The sequence below is a fragment of the Stomoxys calcitrans genome, chromosome 1 (genome assembly GCF_963082655.1).
Source record: "Stomoxys calcitrans chromosome 1, idStoCalc2.1, whole genome shotgun sequence".
In the NCBI taxonomy this organism is placed as follows: Eukaryota; Metazoa; Arthropoda; class Insecta; order Diptera; family Muscidae; genus Stomoxys; species Stomoxys calcitrans.
This window is the reverse complement of record NC_081552.1, coordinates 172,065,038-172,084,644: the sequence shown is the minus strand read 5'-3', so window position 1 is coordinate 172,084,644 and position 19,607 is coordinate 172,065,038. Positions and strand designations below refer to the sequence as shown.

The window sequence follows — 19,607 nt, the reverse complement described above, 5'->3', positions numbered from 1 at the left end:
TCTAAGAAGGGTTTCGCTTGATTTTTACATGGCAAATTCCTTTTCAATCTTGGTTCCTCCTTCATATCAACTTAGATTAACATACTGACCTCTTTAACATCCGTAAAAGTTAGTTAAAAGAGAAGTGAAATAGTTATTATGCTAATTAAAGAAGAAATCACTTTTTGCCCCTGTTCCTCAATAAAATTTCCATGGGCAAATTTGCATTTGCACTTCTTGGTCGGATGATGTAACGGCACAATGGTAAATCATAGCCCACTCCATGGAAAATGATGCAGCCAAATACGTTCTTGGTTACCAAAATACCTCCCTATGGAACCCATGGTGCGACCAGGAGAAAGGAGAGAAATTACCCGGTAAAACATTAGGGTAGCTGGAGCTGATGAGTTGCCAGCTAAACAATTAAGACCGGGGGCGAAACGCATCAGCTCGTTTGCGCAGTCTGGCTAGAAAAATGTACACCAAAAAGAAGACAAGACAATATGAGCCAAGTACAGAAGAATAAGTGTCTTCCCATTGCATACAACATACGCAAGAGATTTAAATCTAAAGCAAGATTAACTTTGAATGTGGTTTTAGAACTGGCAAATGTCGTGGACCCCGGAGGGTCCGAACTGTCACTGCGGAGAAAGGGGACACAGTGTGCTGGCGGTTGGCTGTTGGCGTTAAGAGCGTTGCTCAGTCTGGGGCGCGGTTCTTGCCAACACACCATGTCCAGAGGCAGCTGACGGAAAACCAAATTGAAACCAGGTCTGGATGGGACAGAAAACGGGGTCACACCTACATTAAGTCCGTCATATGGGAATTGTCCTCGCTCAGACTTACCGCTATGATCCGCCCTTCAACTGAGAGGCATCTCAGTGCACTGGATGGCCCACCCAACCATGGTATCCGATGTCCAACCGTTTTGGATACCCCATACATGTCTCCCTTGTCCCCCTACAGCATGGTGCACTACCCTTTCTTTACCTTAAAGATCTACTCTTCCATAATGAAATATGAACTCTAAGCCTTTAGGGTCTCGCCTCGTGATGGACTTGACGTTAGAACTGGTGTTGTTGAGCTGAAGTACCAGCCTTGGAACGTTATCGACCCTGCTTGTTTACCCTATATCCTGTCCGTCCGTCTGATAATGGAAAGTATAATGTAGCTATAGTCCTTCGTATGTATTCTTTAAATAAAAGTTTTTTTCTTTCTTTTTATAGGATGTTGTTGGTCAAGGGCTCCCAAGTATCTTTACCAAAACCTTACTGGCTTAAGAGTTAGTTCAACCTAAGCTGAAAGGGCGCTTCCTAATTTACCGGTGCCAAATGAGATAAAAGAAATGATGTCAGCCCTGCCTCTACAACTTTTTAATAATTGTTTATTTTTATTTTAAACCTTTATTTTCAGAAGTTTAGCGTCCTGTAGCTGTCTGTCCATCCGTCCAAGTCAATCGTATTGTCTTGTGTTTAGTATAGGAAAAAGAGATTCGAACTAGGGTACTTTTGGGCGTTGTCGACTGACCAACGACGTGCTGTTACCACCTGGCTGGCGGATTTTCCAATGTTGGGAGAGTGGAGGTGGCGTGGAAACGGGCGTGAACGGTTTGTCTCAGTAAGCATTTCTTTTGATAGGGATTTAAATTGTTTAGCACAGGTAATTTACTCTATTATTGTCTCTTTTGTAATTTCAATTTTTAATTCCCTTTCATGTGTCTAGTCTCGCTTTCTTTCAGGTTTTTAACAATTTTCGATCATTTAATTTCTTTAAGGATATTAATTTTTTTCTCAGTACTTTTAAACCTTTTTGTTTTAGACGTTAGCTTCTTCGTTTTTAGTGTCTTTTAACTTTTCGTTAGATTTCAGGAATTTCAATTTAATCAATATACTTTTATTTCAAGTTTTTGACCATTTTTTACTATTGAACATATTTCTTTTTGGCCTCATCGTGTTCTTCTGGGTTCTTTTTAATATCAGGGTGTTAATATTTTGTCCCTTTTTAGATTCTCTCCGTTAGTGTTTTGTTTGTTGTTTTAATCACATAAAAAAACCAAATTGAATAAAACAAACACTTTGCACCGCGGCTTCTTTCTTTCCAACGCCAAGGATATGCATATTAGCCTGCACACTACACAATCCACCATAGATCAAACTCCAAATTCGAAAAAGACCAAAGAAAGAATGAACGACACTTTTCGTCCACTAGTGTAATTTATTTGACATTTTGCAACCCATTGCATGGTAGGCCGAAGACAGTTGCTTACTATCTGCTCATAATTTTCACTTTTTGTGTTTCCAAAAAAAATTTTGCACACTAAAACAAAACCATTCTATGCGACGTCTCCTCAGTTCTCATGTGGACCACCTCTATCAGGATACAAAGATCCACCAGTGCGAAGACATATACCTTTTGGGCTGTTATCGCAGATCATCATGTTGTGGATAGATATCTACCGCCCAGAAGCCTTAACGTGGATCTACATAATCTAGAGCGTGAGGTTCAGCGCTACAAGAGAGAACCTCTAGATCAAGCGGGTCTAGATAACATTCATGCAGACACGATAGCAGATGCGGTAAATAGAGACCGGGTAAATGTAGTCCTTAGAGAACGACAGCCTCCCATAGCACCTGAAGAAATTGACCTCCCCGGCAAACCAGAGTAGTTCAGGCTCAATTACGTTCCGGCAGATGCAGCTGCCTCAACTCCTACAGAGCTCGAATTGACGTGCACGACTTATGTCCCGATTGTGACCAGGGACCACACGATACACGTCATCTGTTTAACTGCTCAGACAGACCCACTCGACTCAGACCCAGATCCCTCTGGGCGCATCCCATCTTAGTCGCAGAGGTCCCGGACCTTGACACTTAACAGAATCAAGCAGACGAAAGATAGAACACAACAAACTGCTACAACAACAACCATTCCATGCCTATATTTCTTCAAGTTTCATTTGTTGTGTGCATTTGTCATTTTTTATCAATTTGAGGCCAATAAATACCTACTGATTTAAAATTAAAATTGCTTTTTATTAATGTTTTATATGATATAATATATGTTTTACCTTCTTTTAATTTTCTGCCCGTAATTCGTGGAAACCCTTATTCAAGGTATTTGAATATTGCTCCATTTTTATTAAGTGCTTCCACGAATTGCTTTATTAAGCCCAATTTTATGTGCTACGGAGGTAAAATGATGTCTTTTGGATTGACTAACGGGATATTTATGCAATTTTTTTCACCAATTATAGCTGTTGAACGCTATAATTGGCATTGACAAAATACCACGAATACTTTGTGTTACCACCTTGCGAGCCATTCAAAATTGTTAGTACTTTCAAATCAGTCACAATTAGACACTTATGTGTAGAGCATGCTATAGCATTTAGTATTAGAGACATAATGTCATATGATTCTTTGATGTTTTTAAAATATTAGAAAATTTTTATATTACTTTTTATTGAACCGTCAATAAATAATCGCCAATCTTCTGGAATATCGCTATATCCAAGTTGTTCAAACAATACGTTCACATCGTTGCAGAAGGGCAAATTGGCTTTTTTCAATGCTTTCGTTGAAAATTGATCCAAACAAACTAGTTTCCTCGGTCCTGCGTAATGTAATGGTTACATTTTCTTACACATAGTTCCATTGCTTAAGTCTGGAAGCTAGAAGTTCGGTTTGTCTTTTCGACAATTCTAAATCTCTAACAAGATTAAATGTTGTTTTATAAATTCTCCCTTAGAAGGGGCATACTCTGATTCGAAGATTATAACATTGCTAAGAGTGGTTCAAAGCCATTAAAATCTGGTGATACCCCGTAAAGACTTTCGGAACAGCGTCGTTTTCCTTACGCGATACAGTCTTTATTAAACTATCAAAATTTGGATATTTAATATGTTGCCTTATTTTGAAATGATATACTCTTGTTTCAGTCAAACAGAAATATTGATTATTTTTCTATGCACAGGGAATGAAAGCCAATTAACCGGCAATTCAATAGAGCAACGTAAACAATTTCTCCAGGATCTTAGCGTTGAATAACAAAACAAACAGAAAACCGATGGTATATACCATTTTCCATATATTAAGGGACTCTTAACATATTCTGCATAAAGAGAAATAATATGCTTCTTCATCGATACATCTATTTTATGTGGTTTATCCACATACAATCCACATGTGTAAAACAAAAGCTGTTTCTTTTACTACACAAATTTATGTAATTTGATAATATTTTCGATCTTAGGTAAATTTTAATAAATAGACTTTATATTACATCACTTTTTGCACCAAAATCACTCCTATGTTTATTGTTCACTTACAGAAACTAGAATGTACCTGTTTCGCAACCACAAGGTTGGTTCTGTTATATTATTTATCTATTTAACCCATTAACGTTTACCTATTAAACCTATAACAACCAAGGCCATAAAAAATTAAACATTTTTGACTTTATTTATAAGAATCATTAAAAACAAACGGGTATAAGGCTTATAAAGACAGTCCCTTTACACAGAATGCTTGGTACTTTTGTAGCCTCTTCATATTTAGCCCATTAACATCTACCTATTTGACCCATAAAAAATCCACGCCATAAAAAATTGTTTAATTCATTTATAGAGATCATCCATTTTTTTTACCGAATGAAACACTTTTCTGAACCATTCCCTTTACTGTGCTCAAGCAGGTACAACGGCCATTAATGGGTTAATTCGATTTTTTTAGGCCAAAGCATATTTGTTGTTGGTGGGTGTTCAAAAAAAATATGCATCTTTTCCCATTCATTCATGCACAAGTCATTTATTTTAAGAAATTTCTAAATAAAAAAGATAAAACACAAAAAATTGCATAAGTCATCTATTTTTAACCGATTTGATTTTTATTACCCATTTTGGGAAGCTTATTTAATTTTCTTTTTCACAGTAGTAAATATATGTATATTATTTGGTACCCTTTAAGCAGAATAGACAACGAAGAAAATGTTGTTTTGTGTTTTAAGTGCGTTTTTTCATATTTCAGCCACTGTAACTTAGTGATTTGTAGTGACCTTCAAAAGAAGGTAAGAATCATAAAAATCCGTTGTGAATCAAAAAAGTAATGCCCGTTTTAGACGGAAAATCTACGATTAATATTGTAGCCGTTGAGTGAAGCCGACGTGTTTTTATTTCGCTCTTCAAAGAAAAGAAATATCTATCCGTATCTCGGAATAGGTACTACCTATAAAGAAAAAAATTTTAAAGCCTTTTGGAGTAGGCTAGAAATGGACTCGAAAGACAACATCTGCGGTGGTGGCGTCAGACCGTAGCGTGTTGTCCTCCCCTCCTATAGGTGTGGGTGCCTTGGCACCTGTAGTCGAGAGTAATGCTTCAAGCCCACAACTAGTCGTCAGACTAATTAATGAGGAAGAGACCGATAAACCAGAAGGATGCACAGTGCGTCCCAGCCTTTAAGTAAAGGCGGTGTTTCCGACTCGGATTCAGACAGCGACTGTGTCAATGAAACAGTCATCGCAGCCGAATCGAGAGATGAGGGCATCGGGATGACAGCAGAAGTGAGCGATGGCTTTGCTAAGCTCACAAGCATAGATCCGAAAAAGCGGTCCGGTGCACGACGAAGGAGACAGAGGAGTATGTACCAGCAGCGTAATCAGGCAAAAGGAAGGGATAGAACTGACATTCCAAGCACTTCTACGGAAGCTGGAAAAAGAATCAAATCTCCCGAAGAGTATAACACTGCTTAAATACTGAAGAAGGAAAAGAGCTCCCCGCTTTCAAATACTCTGGGAAAACCAAGCCAGCCATCCCGCAATGGAGACTCCAGACAGTGTCCTGCGGAGGTAGACAAAGTTGGAACAGGAACGAAGGAAGCGCGCACGGCCCCTGAGTCTTCATGGAGGACTGTGATTTCCAAAAGGAGGCCATAGCCATCACGGAAGGGGAAGATGATCGCAGAGAATGGTAAGGAACCGCCCTCTTACGCCAGAGTGGCAAGGAGGCACAACAGAGATGAGCTGACTTATGCATTCATCAATATCGGCTGTGCATCCGGTAGGATTCCACCAGATCATCGGTCCCAAGTGGAGGGTCTGTTTAACGATCGGATTTTTGAACATGTGTGGAACTCTGTAGAGGGTCCACCCATACAAATGATGAGCTGCGAGTTTAGAGGGGACATCTTTACGCTGCGTTTTGCGTCGGCGGAATGTATTGATACCGTCAAACAGCTCGTCAGACGTATTCACGCTCCCTGGGAGCTCGACCTGGTGAGAATGATGGATATCCCCCAGCTCACAAAGGCTACGGTCTTTATCGAGAGATGGGGCAGTAAATTTGCGACAGAACGCATGTTGGAATTATTGGACAAGCAAAGCGAAGGTTTTGTCGCAGAGAAGTGGGAGGTCTTCCACAGAGAGGAGAAGGAGGAAGGAACTCTCTTTGTGGTTAGCATTGATCAAGTCTCCGTAACGTGTTTGGCTAAGACTAAACGCATGGCACACTACGGGAGCAAAGCTGTCTTTTTCAAGATTGGGAAAACTAGAATAGGCAGAAATTTTCATTCTGCGACACCAGGCCGTGCAGTGGCAGGTGACTCAGCACCGCCCAACAAACAGGGGTCCGACAACGAGACAATCACGGCATCTCTCTCTATTGGAAAGACTAGGAGATGTAATGATCCTAATACTAAAATATCAGGCAGTGCAGTGTCGAGAGACCCAACACAGCCTAACAAACAGGAACCCGTCGACGGACCCATCACCGACTTAAAGATTCGGAATACTGGGATAGGTAAAGATCCTAATATTGAAACATTAGGCAGCATTAGACTCAATGCAACCCAACGAACAGGGAGCCGACGACCAACTCCCAAGAAGCCGATTTACTTAAGATTTGGAAGTCTAAGATAGGCAAAGATCTTAGTATTGAAACATCAGGCAGTACAGGCAATGGAAACCCAATACAGCTTAACGAACAGGGACCCGACGATAGAACCATTACCGACTTTATAAACTCAATTCAGTGACACGCTCTTTACTAAAAGGAGATATTAAAATTGTTATGAGAGATTTTAATGCCAAGGTGGGCAATAACAACAATAATGTACAATCAATCATAGTATTGCAAGGACTTGGCAATACCAAGAATGGAAATGGCGATAGATTGGTTGATTTCTGCGCAAGAAACCCATTCTTTATTGGAGGCACACAATTCCCCCATTAAGATATATACAAATATACTTGGGAATCACCAGATGGAAACACCCGTAATCAAATCGACCACGTTCTTATCAACAAACTCTTTCTGGGTTCGGTGATGGATGTGAAAACTAGACAAGTAGCCGACATCCATAGTGACCATATGCTCTTAGTGGCCACTCTACGCCTACCCCCAGCCGTAGTGAAAAGGACTCAAACAAAAAGCATAAAGTTCAACCTCATAAACATAGAAGACCCCGAAACAGCGCGCGACTACAAGGCAACACTAACGGGGAAAATGCAAAATAACACCCATGCATGGGCCGACATAACAGCAGGAAATACGGAGACGGCCACTTCTATCATACACATTGCTCGACGATCCCAAAAACATGGAGAAGCAAGGAAACTATAAAGGAAAAAAACATCGGAAGCGTCTACGCAAAGCTCTTCTACAGACAAAATCAAATGTAACTAAAATCGCGGTCAGGACTAAATATCGCGCCTCCACCTCGATGATCAAGCGCCTAGTTTGCAGAGTTAAGCGAATATATTTTGATATACTGGCAGCAAGCCTAAATGCAGCTAACATTGCAAACAGGCGTGGTGTCTAAGAGTCAGTAAAACGAATGAGCGGCAACAATAAAAGGCCAACGCCAACAATAAAAAATGAGGCCGGATCATTACTAACAACACCCGAACAGCAATTAGAGCGATGGCGCAGTTTCTTCAGCTCCGAAGGACCAACAACAGACGACGCAAGCTCCGACCCTCCTTATCCCCCTGAGGATATATCCACAGCCCCACCCACCTGCGAGGAAATTGAGGCCATTCTAGTCCCATAGCTCAAAGCGATCATCCAAATAATTAGAGAGGACTGAGATACAAACGCTGTCCCGTAGGAATGGAAAAAAGCGATCATGGTCACAATCCCAAATAAGGGTGATCTCACCCAGTGTAAAAACTGGAGGGGAATTACACTGCGAAACGCAATAAATAAAGTTATGGCAAGTCTTCTTCTGCACTTGACAGCATTTTGAGGAAGGAACTATCAGGTTTTCGGCCATTAACTCCCCGTGCATAATCATTGAAAAGTCTGCAGAACTTAATACACACCTACACCTTTTATTCATCGACTTCAAGTGTGCGTTTGAAACAGTTTCGAGAACTTCAATGTGGGGCACGCTGTTGAATAAGGGCATCCCTGAAAGGGTTGTTATACTAATTATGGAGCTGTATAGGAATGCTGCAGTTTCAGACTGCTTCAATGGAAAAAGGAGCCGACCTTTCGGGATCGACAAAGGAGTGAATCGGGGTTGCATCCATTCGCCGACGCTGTTTTTATACCCTCCACCATAGGATGGGGGATACTAATTTCGTCATTCTGTTTGTAACACCTCGAAATATGCGTCTGAGACGCTATAAAGTATATATATTCTTGATCGTCATGCCCTTTTAAGTCGATCTAGCCATGTCCGTCTGTCTGTCGAAAGCACGCTAACTTTCGAAGGAGTTAAGCTAGCCGCTTGAAATTTCCCACAAATACTTCTTATTAGTGTAGGTCGATTGGGATTGTGAATGGGCCAAATCGGTCCATGTTTTGATATAGCTGCCATATAAACCGATCTTGGGCCTTGACTTCCTGAGCCTCTGGAGGGCGCAATTCTCGTCCGATTTGGTTGAAATTTTGTGTGGTTCAAATCGGTTAATGTTTTGATATAGCTTCCATATAAACCGATCTTGGATCTTGACTTCTTGAGCATCTAGAGGGCGCTATTCTCGTCCGATTTGACTGAAATTTTGAACGCAGTGTTTTGGTATCACTTTCAATAACTGTGTTTAGTATGATTCAAATAGGTTTATAATCTGGTGTAGCTGTCATCTATCCGATCTTGAATTTTGACTTCTTGAGCCAATAGAGCGCGCAATTCTCATCCGATTTGGCTGAAATTTTGCATGAAGTGTTTTGTTATGACTTCCAATAACTGTGCTAAGTATGGCGCAAATCGATACATAACCTAATATTTTTTGTTTGCCTTAAAAGAGATACTGCGCATAGAACTCGACAAATGGAATCCATGGTGGAGGGTATATAAGATTCGGCTCTGCTGAACTTAGCACGCTCTTACTTGTTTTATTTTATTAGACTCCGCGTTAGAGGGACGCTATGGCATACGCTTTCTTGGAGACATCGACTACCTGGATGACACATGTCTTTTTGCGCATCGCTTGGAGCACATAAAGACGAAATTGGAAAAATTTAATAAAAATGCTGCCAAAGTAGGCCTGAAGATAAACATAGCAAAGACCAAATTGATGAGAATGGGAACATCAAATTTGACGCCGCTCACTCTAAGCGACCATGTCATTGAAAACATTGACAACTTCTCCCATCTTAGCAGCGAAATAACAAAGGACGGAGGATGGGAAGCAGACATACTCATACGTACCCATAAAGCTAGAGGCTCCTTTCTTAAACTCAAACAAGTAAAAAGGCGTTAAGTTCGGCCGGGCCGAACTTTGGATACCCACCACCTCGGGTATATATGTAAACCACCATTCATCAAAATTCGGTGAAAATTTCATACCTTATACTCATATACCTCATACCGATCTGAACTATATACGACACGGATGTCGAAAAGCCGAACATAAGTCTCTGTGTCAAATTTCAGTGAAATCGGATTATAAATGCGCCTTTTATGGGGCCAAGACTTTAAATCGAGATATCGGTCTACATGGCAGCTATATCCAAATTTGGACCGATTTGGGCCAAGTTGCATAAACATGTCGAAGAGCCTAACACTAAGCACTGTCCCAAATTTCGGCGAAATCGGACAATAAATGCCTCTTTTATGGGCCCTAAACCTTAAATCCAGAGATCGGTCTATATGGCAGCTATATTCAAATCTGGACCGATCTGGGCAAAATTGAAGAAGGACGTCGAAGAGCCTAACCAAATTCACTGTCTCAAATTTCAGCGACATCGGACAATAAATGCGTCTTTTATGGCCCCAAAACCTAAAACCTAGATATCGGTCTATATGGCAGCTATAGCCAAATCTGGACCGATCTGTGCGATATTGCAGAAGTATGTCCAGGGGCTTAACTTAACTCACTGTTCCAAATTTCGGGGACATCGGGCAATAAATGAGCATTTTATGGGCCCAAAACCATAAATCAAGAAATCGGCCTATATGGCAGCTATATCCAAATTTGAACCGATCTGGACCAAATTGAAGAAATATGTCAAAGGGCCTAACACATCTCACTGTCCCAAATTTCAGCAAAATCAGATAATAAATGTGGCTATTATGGGCCTTACACCATAAATCGGAGGATGGATCTATATGGCAGCTATATCCAAATCTGGACCAATCTGAGCCAAATTAACGAAGGATGTCGATGGGCCTTACACAATTCACCGCCCCGAATTTCATCAAAATCGAATATTATAAGTGGCTTTTGTGGGCCTAAGACCCTAAACCGGAGGATCGGTCTATATGGCAGCTATATCCAAATCTGAACCGATCTACACCAAATTAAAGAAACATGTCAAAGGGCCTAGGACAACTCACTGTCCCAAATTTCAGCGAAATCGGACCATAAATGTGGCTTTTATGGGCCTTAGACCCTAAATCGGAGGATCGGTCTATATGGCAGCTATACACAAATCTGGACCGATCTGAGCGAAATTGGCGAAGGATGTCGAAGGGCCTAACACAACTCACTGATCCAAATTTCAACAAAATCGGATAATAAATGTGGCTTTTATGGGCCTAAGACCCTAAATCGGCGGATCGGTCTATATGGGGGCTATATCAAGATATAGTTCGATATAGCCCATTTTCGAACTTAACCTGCTTATGGACAAAAAAAGAATCTGTGCAAAGTTTTAGCTCAATATCTCTATTTTTAAAGACTGTAGCGTGATTTCAACAGACAGACGGACGGACATGGCTAGATCGTCTTAGATTTTTACGCTGATCAAGAATATATATACTTTATAGGGTCGGAAATGGATATTTCGATGTGTTGCAAACGGAATGACAAAATGAATATACCCCCATTCTTTGGTGGTGGGTATAAAAAGATTGGAGAGGCTGTGACATCTCACATATTACAAAAGTCAAAATCTTCAACCGTAGTGTGAAATCTATTATATTATATGGCTGTACAATTTGGAGCTTGACACAAGCGACTAACCACAAAATCAAATAAATCACTGCCTGCGACAAAGGCTTCAAATTTCTGGCCAAATCGTATTTCAATGACCAATTTCATATAATAATAAACAGTTCTCCTGTCGATGTAGAAATCCGGAAGAGGAAATGGACTTGGTTGGATCATATCCTACACCGACCGCGCGATGATATAGCGAGAAATGTCCCAGACTGGAATCCGCAAAGATAGCGAAGGAGGGGATGCCCGAAATAACACATGGATCCACTGCACGAAAACAAAATTGGAATCAACCCATATATCGTGAAATCAGGCTAAGGCTTTGGCCAACGAAAGAGCTAGATGAAGAGAGCTTGTTAATGCCCTATGTTCACACTGAACAGTTGACTATTGGTCATATTTTAATGATTTCCTTGTGATAAAAAGTAGTGTGGCTGAAAAGGAAAAGAACAAGTGAGAATATAAGAGAAATGACAAGAATATAATACAGGAGTAGAAGGCGCACAGCGCTTTTATGAGGACTAAGGCCAGATGTTTGGCCTCCTTCGACAACTGCAGGGTATTCCTCTATATAGACAGGAGTTTAAATTTGCGAGAAACCTCCTACTATCTCCACGACCCTATCTCCCCGCTTGTTAAATACCTCTTTCATAATCCAGAAAGATTGTCATTGCGTACCCCTCAGAATTGCCCTTGTGGCACGCATGTTGGGCCTCACTTAAGTTCTACGGCGTCAGTGCCACCTTCACATGTTTTTCATTTCATATTATTGATATTTTTATGATTTGTTTATTTGTAATGTCAAACTCTACATTTTGTAAGAAGCATAATCGCCTCTTTATATTTAGGCAACATTTACGTTATGTTTACGAGAGCACTGCCAAGCTTTTATACTGGAAATCGAAGATAAATTATATTGTAGATGTAAATTTCAAAACGGGCACCTTTTTGGCAAATTAGAAACACGAAATGCCTCGCGAAATGTAACTTTTAACAAGTTGCCATTTTTGACGTTTTCCAAAGCCTCACAGATCACCATCGATGTGTTCATTATATTGTTACGGCGTCCACCTTTAGTAAAAATGTCCAATTTGAATTGTATTCTAAATTCAGGCAGATGTCGAACCAAAATGAACTGCAAGTATACAACCTTAGGGCTGTATAATTTGCAATTAATTTGCATAAAAGGAAAAAACTCGATGATAAGATCAGTAGGTTCAATTTATGCAGTGATTAATTAATTTTATACACAAGGATAGTGAAATTTTCAAACAGTTCTTCTACAGGAACCATAGAACACGTTTTGCGCTGAATTTATTCAGTCTTCAAATAATTCATACAATCGGATATTAGGGGTGTTTTATTTACCCATTTTCTCGCTTGTTTGTGTGGAGAAACATTTATTTAAAATTAAAATGACTTTTTTTGTTTGTGTGTTGATATTTGACTATTTTGGATGTGTGTCAGAGCAGCCAACGTATAAAGTATATAGCATTTAGCGGGAAAAGCGTTTTATGTATCCAAAAGCTAGCGAATCCGCTAGACTAGACAAAACACAGAAATTGTCTAATATTGCCTAACCTTAAAACTAAGCTTTTTGCTTTCTATTTGTAATAGAAAATGATTCTTCATACGGGTAATGCTCAACATCAGCTTATATTTCGTCGGAAACTAACTTCGATATTCGATCTTCTTCCGTTTAGCTGAGGTTGAAAAGAGGGTACGGATATTAATCCGCCCCATGCCAATATGGACAAACACCTAAGCCAGTAATTGGCTTGTTGTGCGCTCCAAATACTAAAAAGTAACCTCGATAAAGAAAATCTAAGTCAGGAATTCCGTGCTACTATAAAATCCCTAATTGTTTTTGTTGACAGACCTGCGACAGTCGATGGCAGTTTTTCGAATACAGAAATACGTTCTCCAGAGAGAACGAGAAAATATTTATGCCAATCGTCGTAATGACATTATATTTTAGCCATTCCAAGGATCTCCGCTTGATACACACTGCAGTGGTCGGGTAACCCTCTCGGTATGACCAGTCCTAGTTCTTCAGAGTACACCTCAAAGCACACCTGATTGTTTGTTTCAAACCATCTGTATAGACTATAACTTCTATCAGGAAAAGTGGTACAGTACTTTTTAATAAAACACGGCTCTGGTAATGTGCCTGGAACATCAGGCCAAAGAAGAAGTTCCCTTAGCCTCACAGCAGCGGTCACAGCAATTTGTCTAGCTACAATGCCCAAAGGTATTAGGTATAGCACTAAGTTAAGTGCATCAGATGGTGTCGTCGTCAGTGCGGCTGTGATGCACAAACAAGCCATCCTTTGGATCCGGTTGACCATTGAACAATAGGTGGACTTTTGAAGCGCTGTCCACCAGACCACAACACCATATAGCATTATAGGTCTAACAACTGCAGTATATATCCAGTGCATGACCTGCGGTCTTAGCCCCAAATTTTTGCCAATGGCTCTCTTGCAGGTACAGGGCATGGGTTGTCTTTCTTGCCCTTTCCAAAATGTTGTATTTGAAGTTTAATTTCCTGTCCAGCCAAACACTCAGGGGTTTTCCGCCTTCTGTAAATAGAACATTCTCTACTCCCAAGGAGACAGGTACCACTGTAGGTAACTTGTATCACATGCTGAAAAGAACTACTTCTGTCTTGCACGGATTTACGCCTAGACCACTTTCGATAGCCCATTTCACTGTTTCACATATAGTTTCCTGAAATATTCCCAAAAGGGCTGGGAAACTTCCCCGAACCGCAATTACCACGTCATCAGCATACGCGATCACTTTTACACCTTTTCCCTCTATAGACAATAAAACCGTCAAACTTCTTTATAACTAACTTCCTTATAACGAATTGTTCTGTATAACGAATACGAATTGAAAACACAACTTTTTTTCAGTCAAGTTCACCTATTTTAACCTCTCTATAACGAACACCTCTCCGTTACGAATTGTTTTTAAAGTGCAAGTTGAATTTCTCACACAAACTAAACTCTCTATAACAAATATTTTGACAATTTTTTAATACTCACCACCATATGATAGGGGTATACTAATCTTGCCCCAATATTGATATGGGACCCCATAAATTATATATATTCTGAATCCTCTCGACATTCTGATTCGATCTAGCCGTCCGTCTTTTAAAATCACGATAGCGGCCGAACGCGTAAAGCTAGCCGCTTGAAATTTTGCACAGATACTTACCATTGATGTAGGTCGTTGGGAATTTCAAATGGGTTAAGATTTAGTTATAGTTCCCATATAAACCGATCTACCGATGTGACTTCTTGAGCCCCTGAAAGCCGCAATTCTGGTCCGATTTGACTGGCATTTTACACATAGTATTCTGTTATGATTTCCAACAACTGTGCGAAGTACCGCCCAAATCGGTCTATAACCTGATATAGCTCCCATACAAACCGATTTCTCGATTTGACTTCTTGAGCCTTTCCAAGCCGCAAGTCCGATTTGGCTGAAATTTTGCAAATAGTGTTCTGCTATGACTCTCAACAACTGCGCCAAGTACGGTCCAAATGGGTCTATAACCAGATATAACTCCCATATTTTAGCAGAATCTATGGTGGTGGATTCCCAAGATTCGGCCCGGCCGAACTTTGCACGCTTTTACTTGTTTTTCTTGAAGTTCACCCAAAAATGTGGAACAGAACGAAATTCATTCAATATTGATCATTAACGCACTTGCAGACTGCCAAAAAATAAAATTGATGTAAGATACGTTACATTTTCATTGACTGCTATGCATAGTTTCTCGTATACACTCAGCAAGGTTTTGTGCTTTGCGTGTTCAAAAATATACAGTGGTGTGTAACATAACTGTTGTAGTGGAAAATTGCGAACAAAAATCGATAAATTTTAGTTTAAAATAAGTTGTGTAGTAAAGATGTATCTATTGTAACCAAAGATGATGGAGGCTCTATAAAACGAAGGAATATCGGTTTAATATATTTAGTAAATTTCCGAACGTTAGGATGCCTGAGTATTCAGATGGCTTACATTGGGTTAGAATAAAAAACAAGTAAAAGCGTGCTAAGTTCGGCCGGGCCGAATCTTATATACCCTCCACCATGGATCGCATTTGTCGAGTTCTTTTCCCGGCATCTCTTCTTAGGCAAAAAAGGATATAAGAAAAGAGTTGCTCTGCTATTAAAACGATATCAAGATATGGTCCGGTTCGGACCACAATTAAATTATATGTTGGAGACCTGTGTAAAATTTCAGCCAATTCGTATAAGAATTGCGTCCATTGGGGCTCACGAAGTAAAATAGAGAGAACGATTTATATGGGATCTGTATCGGGCTATAGACCGATTCAGACCATAATAAACACGTTTGTTGATGGTCATGAGAGGATCCGTCGTACAAAATTTCAGGCATATCGGATAATAATTGCGACCTCTAGGGGTCAAGAAGTCAAGATCCCAGATCGGTTTATATGGCAGCTATATCAGGTTATGAACCGATTTGAACCTTATTTGACACAGTTGTTGAAAGTAAAAATAAAATACGTCATGCAAAATTTCAGCCAAATCGGATAGGAATTGCGCCCTCCAGAAGCTCAAGAAATCAAATCCCCAGATCTGTTTATATGACAGCTATATCAGGTTATGAACCGATTTGAACCATACTTGGCACAGTTGTTGGATATCATAACGAAATACTTCGTGCAAAAATTCATTCAAATCGGATAAGAATTGTGCCCTCTAGAGGGTCAAGAAGTCAAGACCCAAGATCGGTTTATATGGTAGCTATATCAGGGTATCATAACAAAACACGTCGTGCGAAATTCCATTCCAATCGGATAAGAATTGCGCCCTCTAGAGGGTCAAGAAGTCAAGACCCAAGATCGGTTTATATGGTAGCTATATTAGGTTATGAACCGATTTGAACCATACTTGGCACAGTTGTTGGATATCATAACAAAACACGTCGTGCAAAATTTTATTCCAATCGGATAAGAATTGCGCACGCTAGAGGCTCAAGAAGTCAAGACCCAAGATCGGTTTATATGGCAGCTATATCAGGTTATGGACCGATTTGAACCATACTATGCACACTTGTTGGATATCATAGCAAAACACGTCGTGCAAAATTTCATTCCAATCGGATAAGAATTGCGCACTCTAGAGGCTCAAGAAGTCAAGACCCAAGATCGGTTTATATGGCAGCTATATCAAAACATGGACCGATATGGCCCATTTACAATACCAACCGACCTACACTAATAAGAAGTATTTGTGCAAAATTTCAAGCGGCTAGCTTTACTCCTTCGATAGTTAGCGTGCTTTCGACAGACAGACGGACGGACGGACGGACAGACGGACGGACATGGCTAGATCGGCATAAAATGTCACGACGATCAAGAATATATATACTTTATGGGGTCTCAGACGAATATTTCGAGTAGTTACAAACAGAATGACGAAATTAGTATACCCCCCATCTTATGGTGGAGGGTATAAAAACAAGTAAGAGCGTGCTTTGCGCGGTATCTCCTTTAGGCAAACAAAGAATATTGAATATGAACTGTTATGCTATTGGAGTTATATCAAGTTATAGTCCGATTCGGACCATAAATGAATGCTGAACATTGTAGAAGTCATTATGTAATATTTCAGTTCATTCGGATAAGAATTGCGCCATGAAAGGGCTCGAGAAGAAAAATCGGGAAATAGTTTATAGGGAAGCTGTATCAAGCTATTGATCGATTCAGACCATATTACACACGTATGTTAAAGGTCATGAGAGAAGCCATTGTACAAAATTTCTACCAATCGGATGATACATGCGCCCTCTAGAGGCTCAAGAAGTCGAGATCCCAGATCGGTTTATATGGCAGCTGTATCAGGTTATATACCGATTTGCGCCATACTTAGGACAGTTATTTGAAGTCATAACAAAATACCTCAATAACCTTCTTCTATTGGCTGAAGAAGTCAAGACCCAGGATCGTTTTATATGGCAGCTATATCAAAACATTATCCACGAGGTGTTTTGGTATAACTTTCAACAATTGCGCTAAGTATGGTTCAAATCGGTCGATGTTTTGATATAGCTGCCATATAAACCGATCTTGGGTCTTGACTTCTTGAGCCAATAGAGTGCGCAATTTTCATCCGATTTGGCTGTATCGATCAATAGCTTGATACAGCTCCCATACAAACCTATCTACCGATTTTGCTTCTTGAGCCCTTACAAGGCGCAATTCTTATCCAAATTAACTGAAATAATACACAATGACTTCTACAATGTATAGCATTCATTAATGGTCCGAATCGGACTATAACTTGATATAGCTCCAATAGCATAATAGTTCTTATTCAATATTCTTTGTTTGCCTAAAACGAGATACCGGCCATAGAACTCGACAAATGCGATCCATGGTGGAGGGTATATAAGATTCGTCCCGACCGAACTTAGCACGCTCTTACTTGTTTTGTTTATTTTTTCACTTACGTCAAATTAGACCTAATTTTGGTTCGTTACTCCATAACAAAGTTTCTCTACGTAGTATTTCGTCGGTCCCCAACCACTACGTTATAGAGAATTTCGACTGTATATTCTTGCACGTAATGACAGTTTAAGTCGATCAAGATATTTCCGTCTGTCTGTCGAAGGCACACTAACTTTCAAAGCGCTTGAAATTTTGCACAAATGCTTCTTATTAGTGTAGGTCAGTTGTGTTTGCAAATGGGCCATATCGATCCATGTAAACCGATCTTGGATCTTGACTTCTAGAGCCACCAGAGGGCGCAATTCTTATCCGATTTGGCTGAAATTTAGCATGAAGTGTATGGTCTAAATCAGTTTATAACCTGATATAGCTGCCATATAAACCGATTTCGGATCTTGACTTCCTGAGCTGATAGAGGGCGCAATTATTCTCCGATTTGGCTGAAATATTGCATGAAGTGTTTTGTTCTAACTTCCAACAACTTATCCAAATATGGTCCAAATCGGCTCATAACCTGATATAGCTCCCATATAAACCGATTATTTTCGGATTTTGTTGAAATTTTGATCAATGACTTCCACTTTTGTCCCCAATTGGTATTGTTTCAATAGGATAGCAATTCTTATCCATTATCATTTGTTTGCCTATAAAGAGATATTGGGCAAAGAACTTGTCAAATGCGAGCCATGGTGGAGGGTTTATGAGTTTCGACCCGACCGAACTTAGCGCGCTTTTACTTGTCTATACCTACCACCACAGTATGTAACACTTCGAAATATAGATCTCCGACTCAAAAAAGTATATACATATATATGTATATTCTTGATCGTCTTGACATTCAATGTCGATCTACCATGTCCGTTCATCCGCCCGTCAGAACATCCGAATCCCGATAGCCGATCCCTGGAAGGCTAAAGTTTCATCCGATTTGTCTAAAATTTGCTACGGGAAGAACACCTATGATTTCTAATGTATTGGAATCTCGCCATCCTTCATAAAACTATAATAATATTGCCATTGAATGAGTTTGACCATAAGAATGAATATCACTAGACTGATCCAGATCTAGAAATAATCTTGATTTTATCAAATTAATCTACGTTACCTGATACTTCGCTATAACTAAAAGTAACAACAGCATTTACAGGGGAGAATTCCAAAGCTTGTGATAGTCAGTACTGAAAACAGCCACAACTGACAAAACCACATATTTCTTGGCTATTTTTCCAAATGGAACTACACAGATCGAGAGCACAATAAAAACTATTATGATGGATAAAGCTGTCAACCAAAAGTAACAAACAAATAAACATCTACATAAAAACACATTTCCTCTATTTATGATGCCACTAATGATGCGAGATATGTCGTCGATTGTATCAGAAAATATTGTATGCTTTATCGATAATAATGCAAATTTTTATACCCTACACCACTTCTGCGGTACAGGGTATTATAACTTAGCGAATTTGTTTGTAACACCCAAAAGGAAGAGAGATATACCCATTGATAAGTATACCGATCGACTCAGAATCACTTTCTGATTCGATTTAGCTATGTCCGTCTGTGTGTCTGTCTGTCCATGTTAATTTGTGTACAAACTACAGGTCACAATTTTCATCCGATTTTCTTCAAATTTGGAAAAGGCATGTTTTTAGGCCTAGAGACGACGACTATTGAAATTGGATGTAGCCCTCATCTATATGTTCGTCAGATTTTGGGTAATTTGCAATAATGTTGTCATTTGTCAACCGTA

General features: G+C 39.8%; 1 protein-coding gene across 2 annotated transcripts in view; it reads right to left on the bottom strand.

Annotated features, from left to right (window-relative positions):
• LOC106082514 (uncharacterized) overlaps window positions 1-19,037 on the bottom strand; it is a 53,448-nt gene extending 34,411 nt beyond the window's left edge. Inside the window, exon 1 of one of the 2 annotated variants that reach the window (XM_059360403.1) lies at window positions 18,957-19,037. The gene's annotated coding sequence lies outside the window, so the exon portion shown is untranslated. Of the gene's footprint in view, window positions 1-3,046; window positions 3,222-18,956 lie in introns of those variants that run through there. The other variant, XM_059360402.1, reaches the window with a different exon arrangement.
• Between the last annotated feature and the right edge of the window lie 570 nt (window positions 19,038-19,607).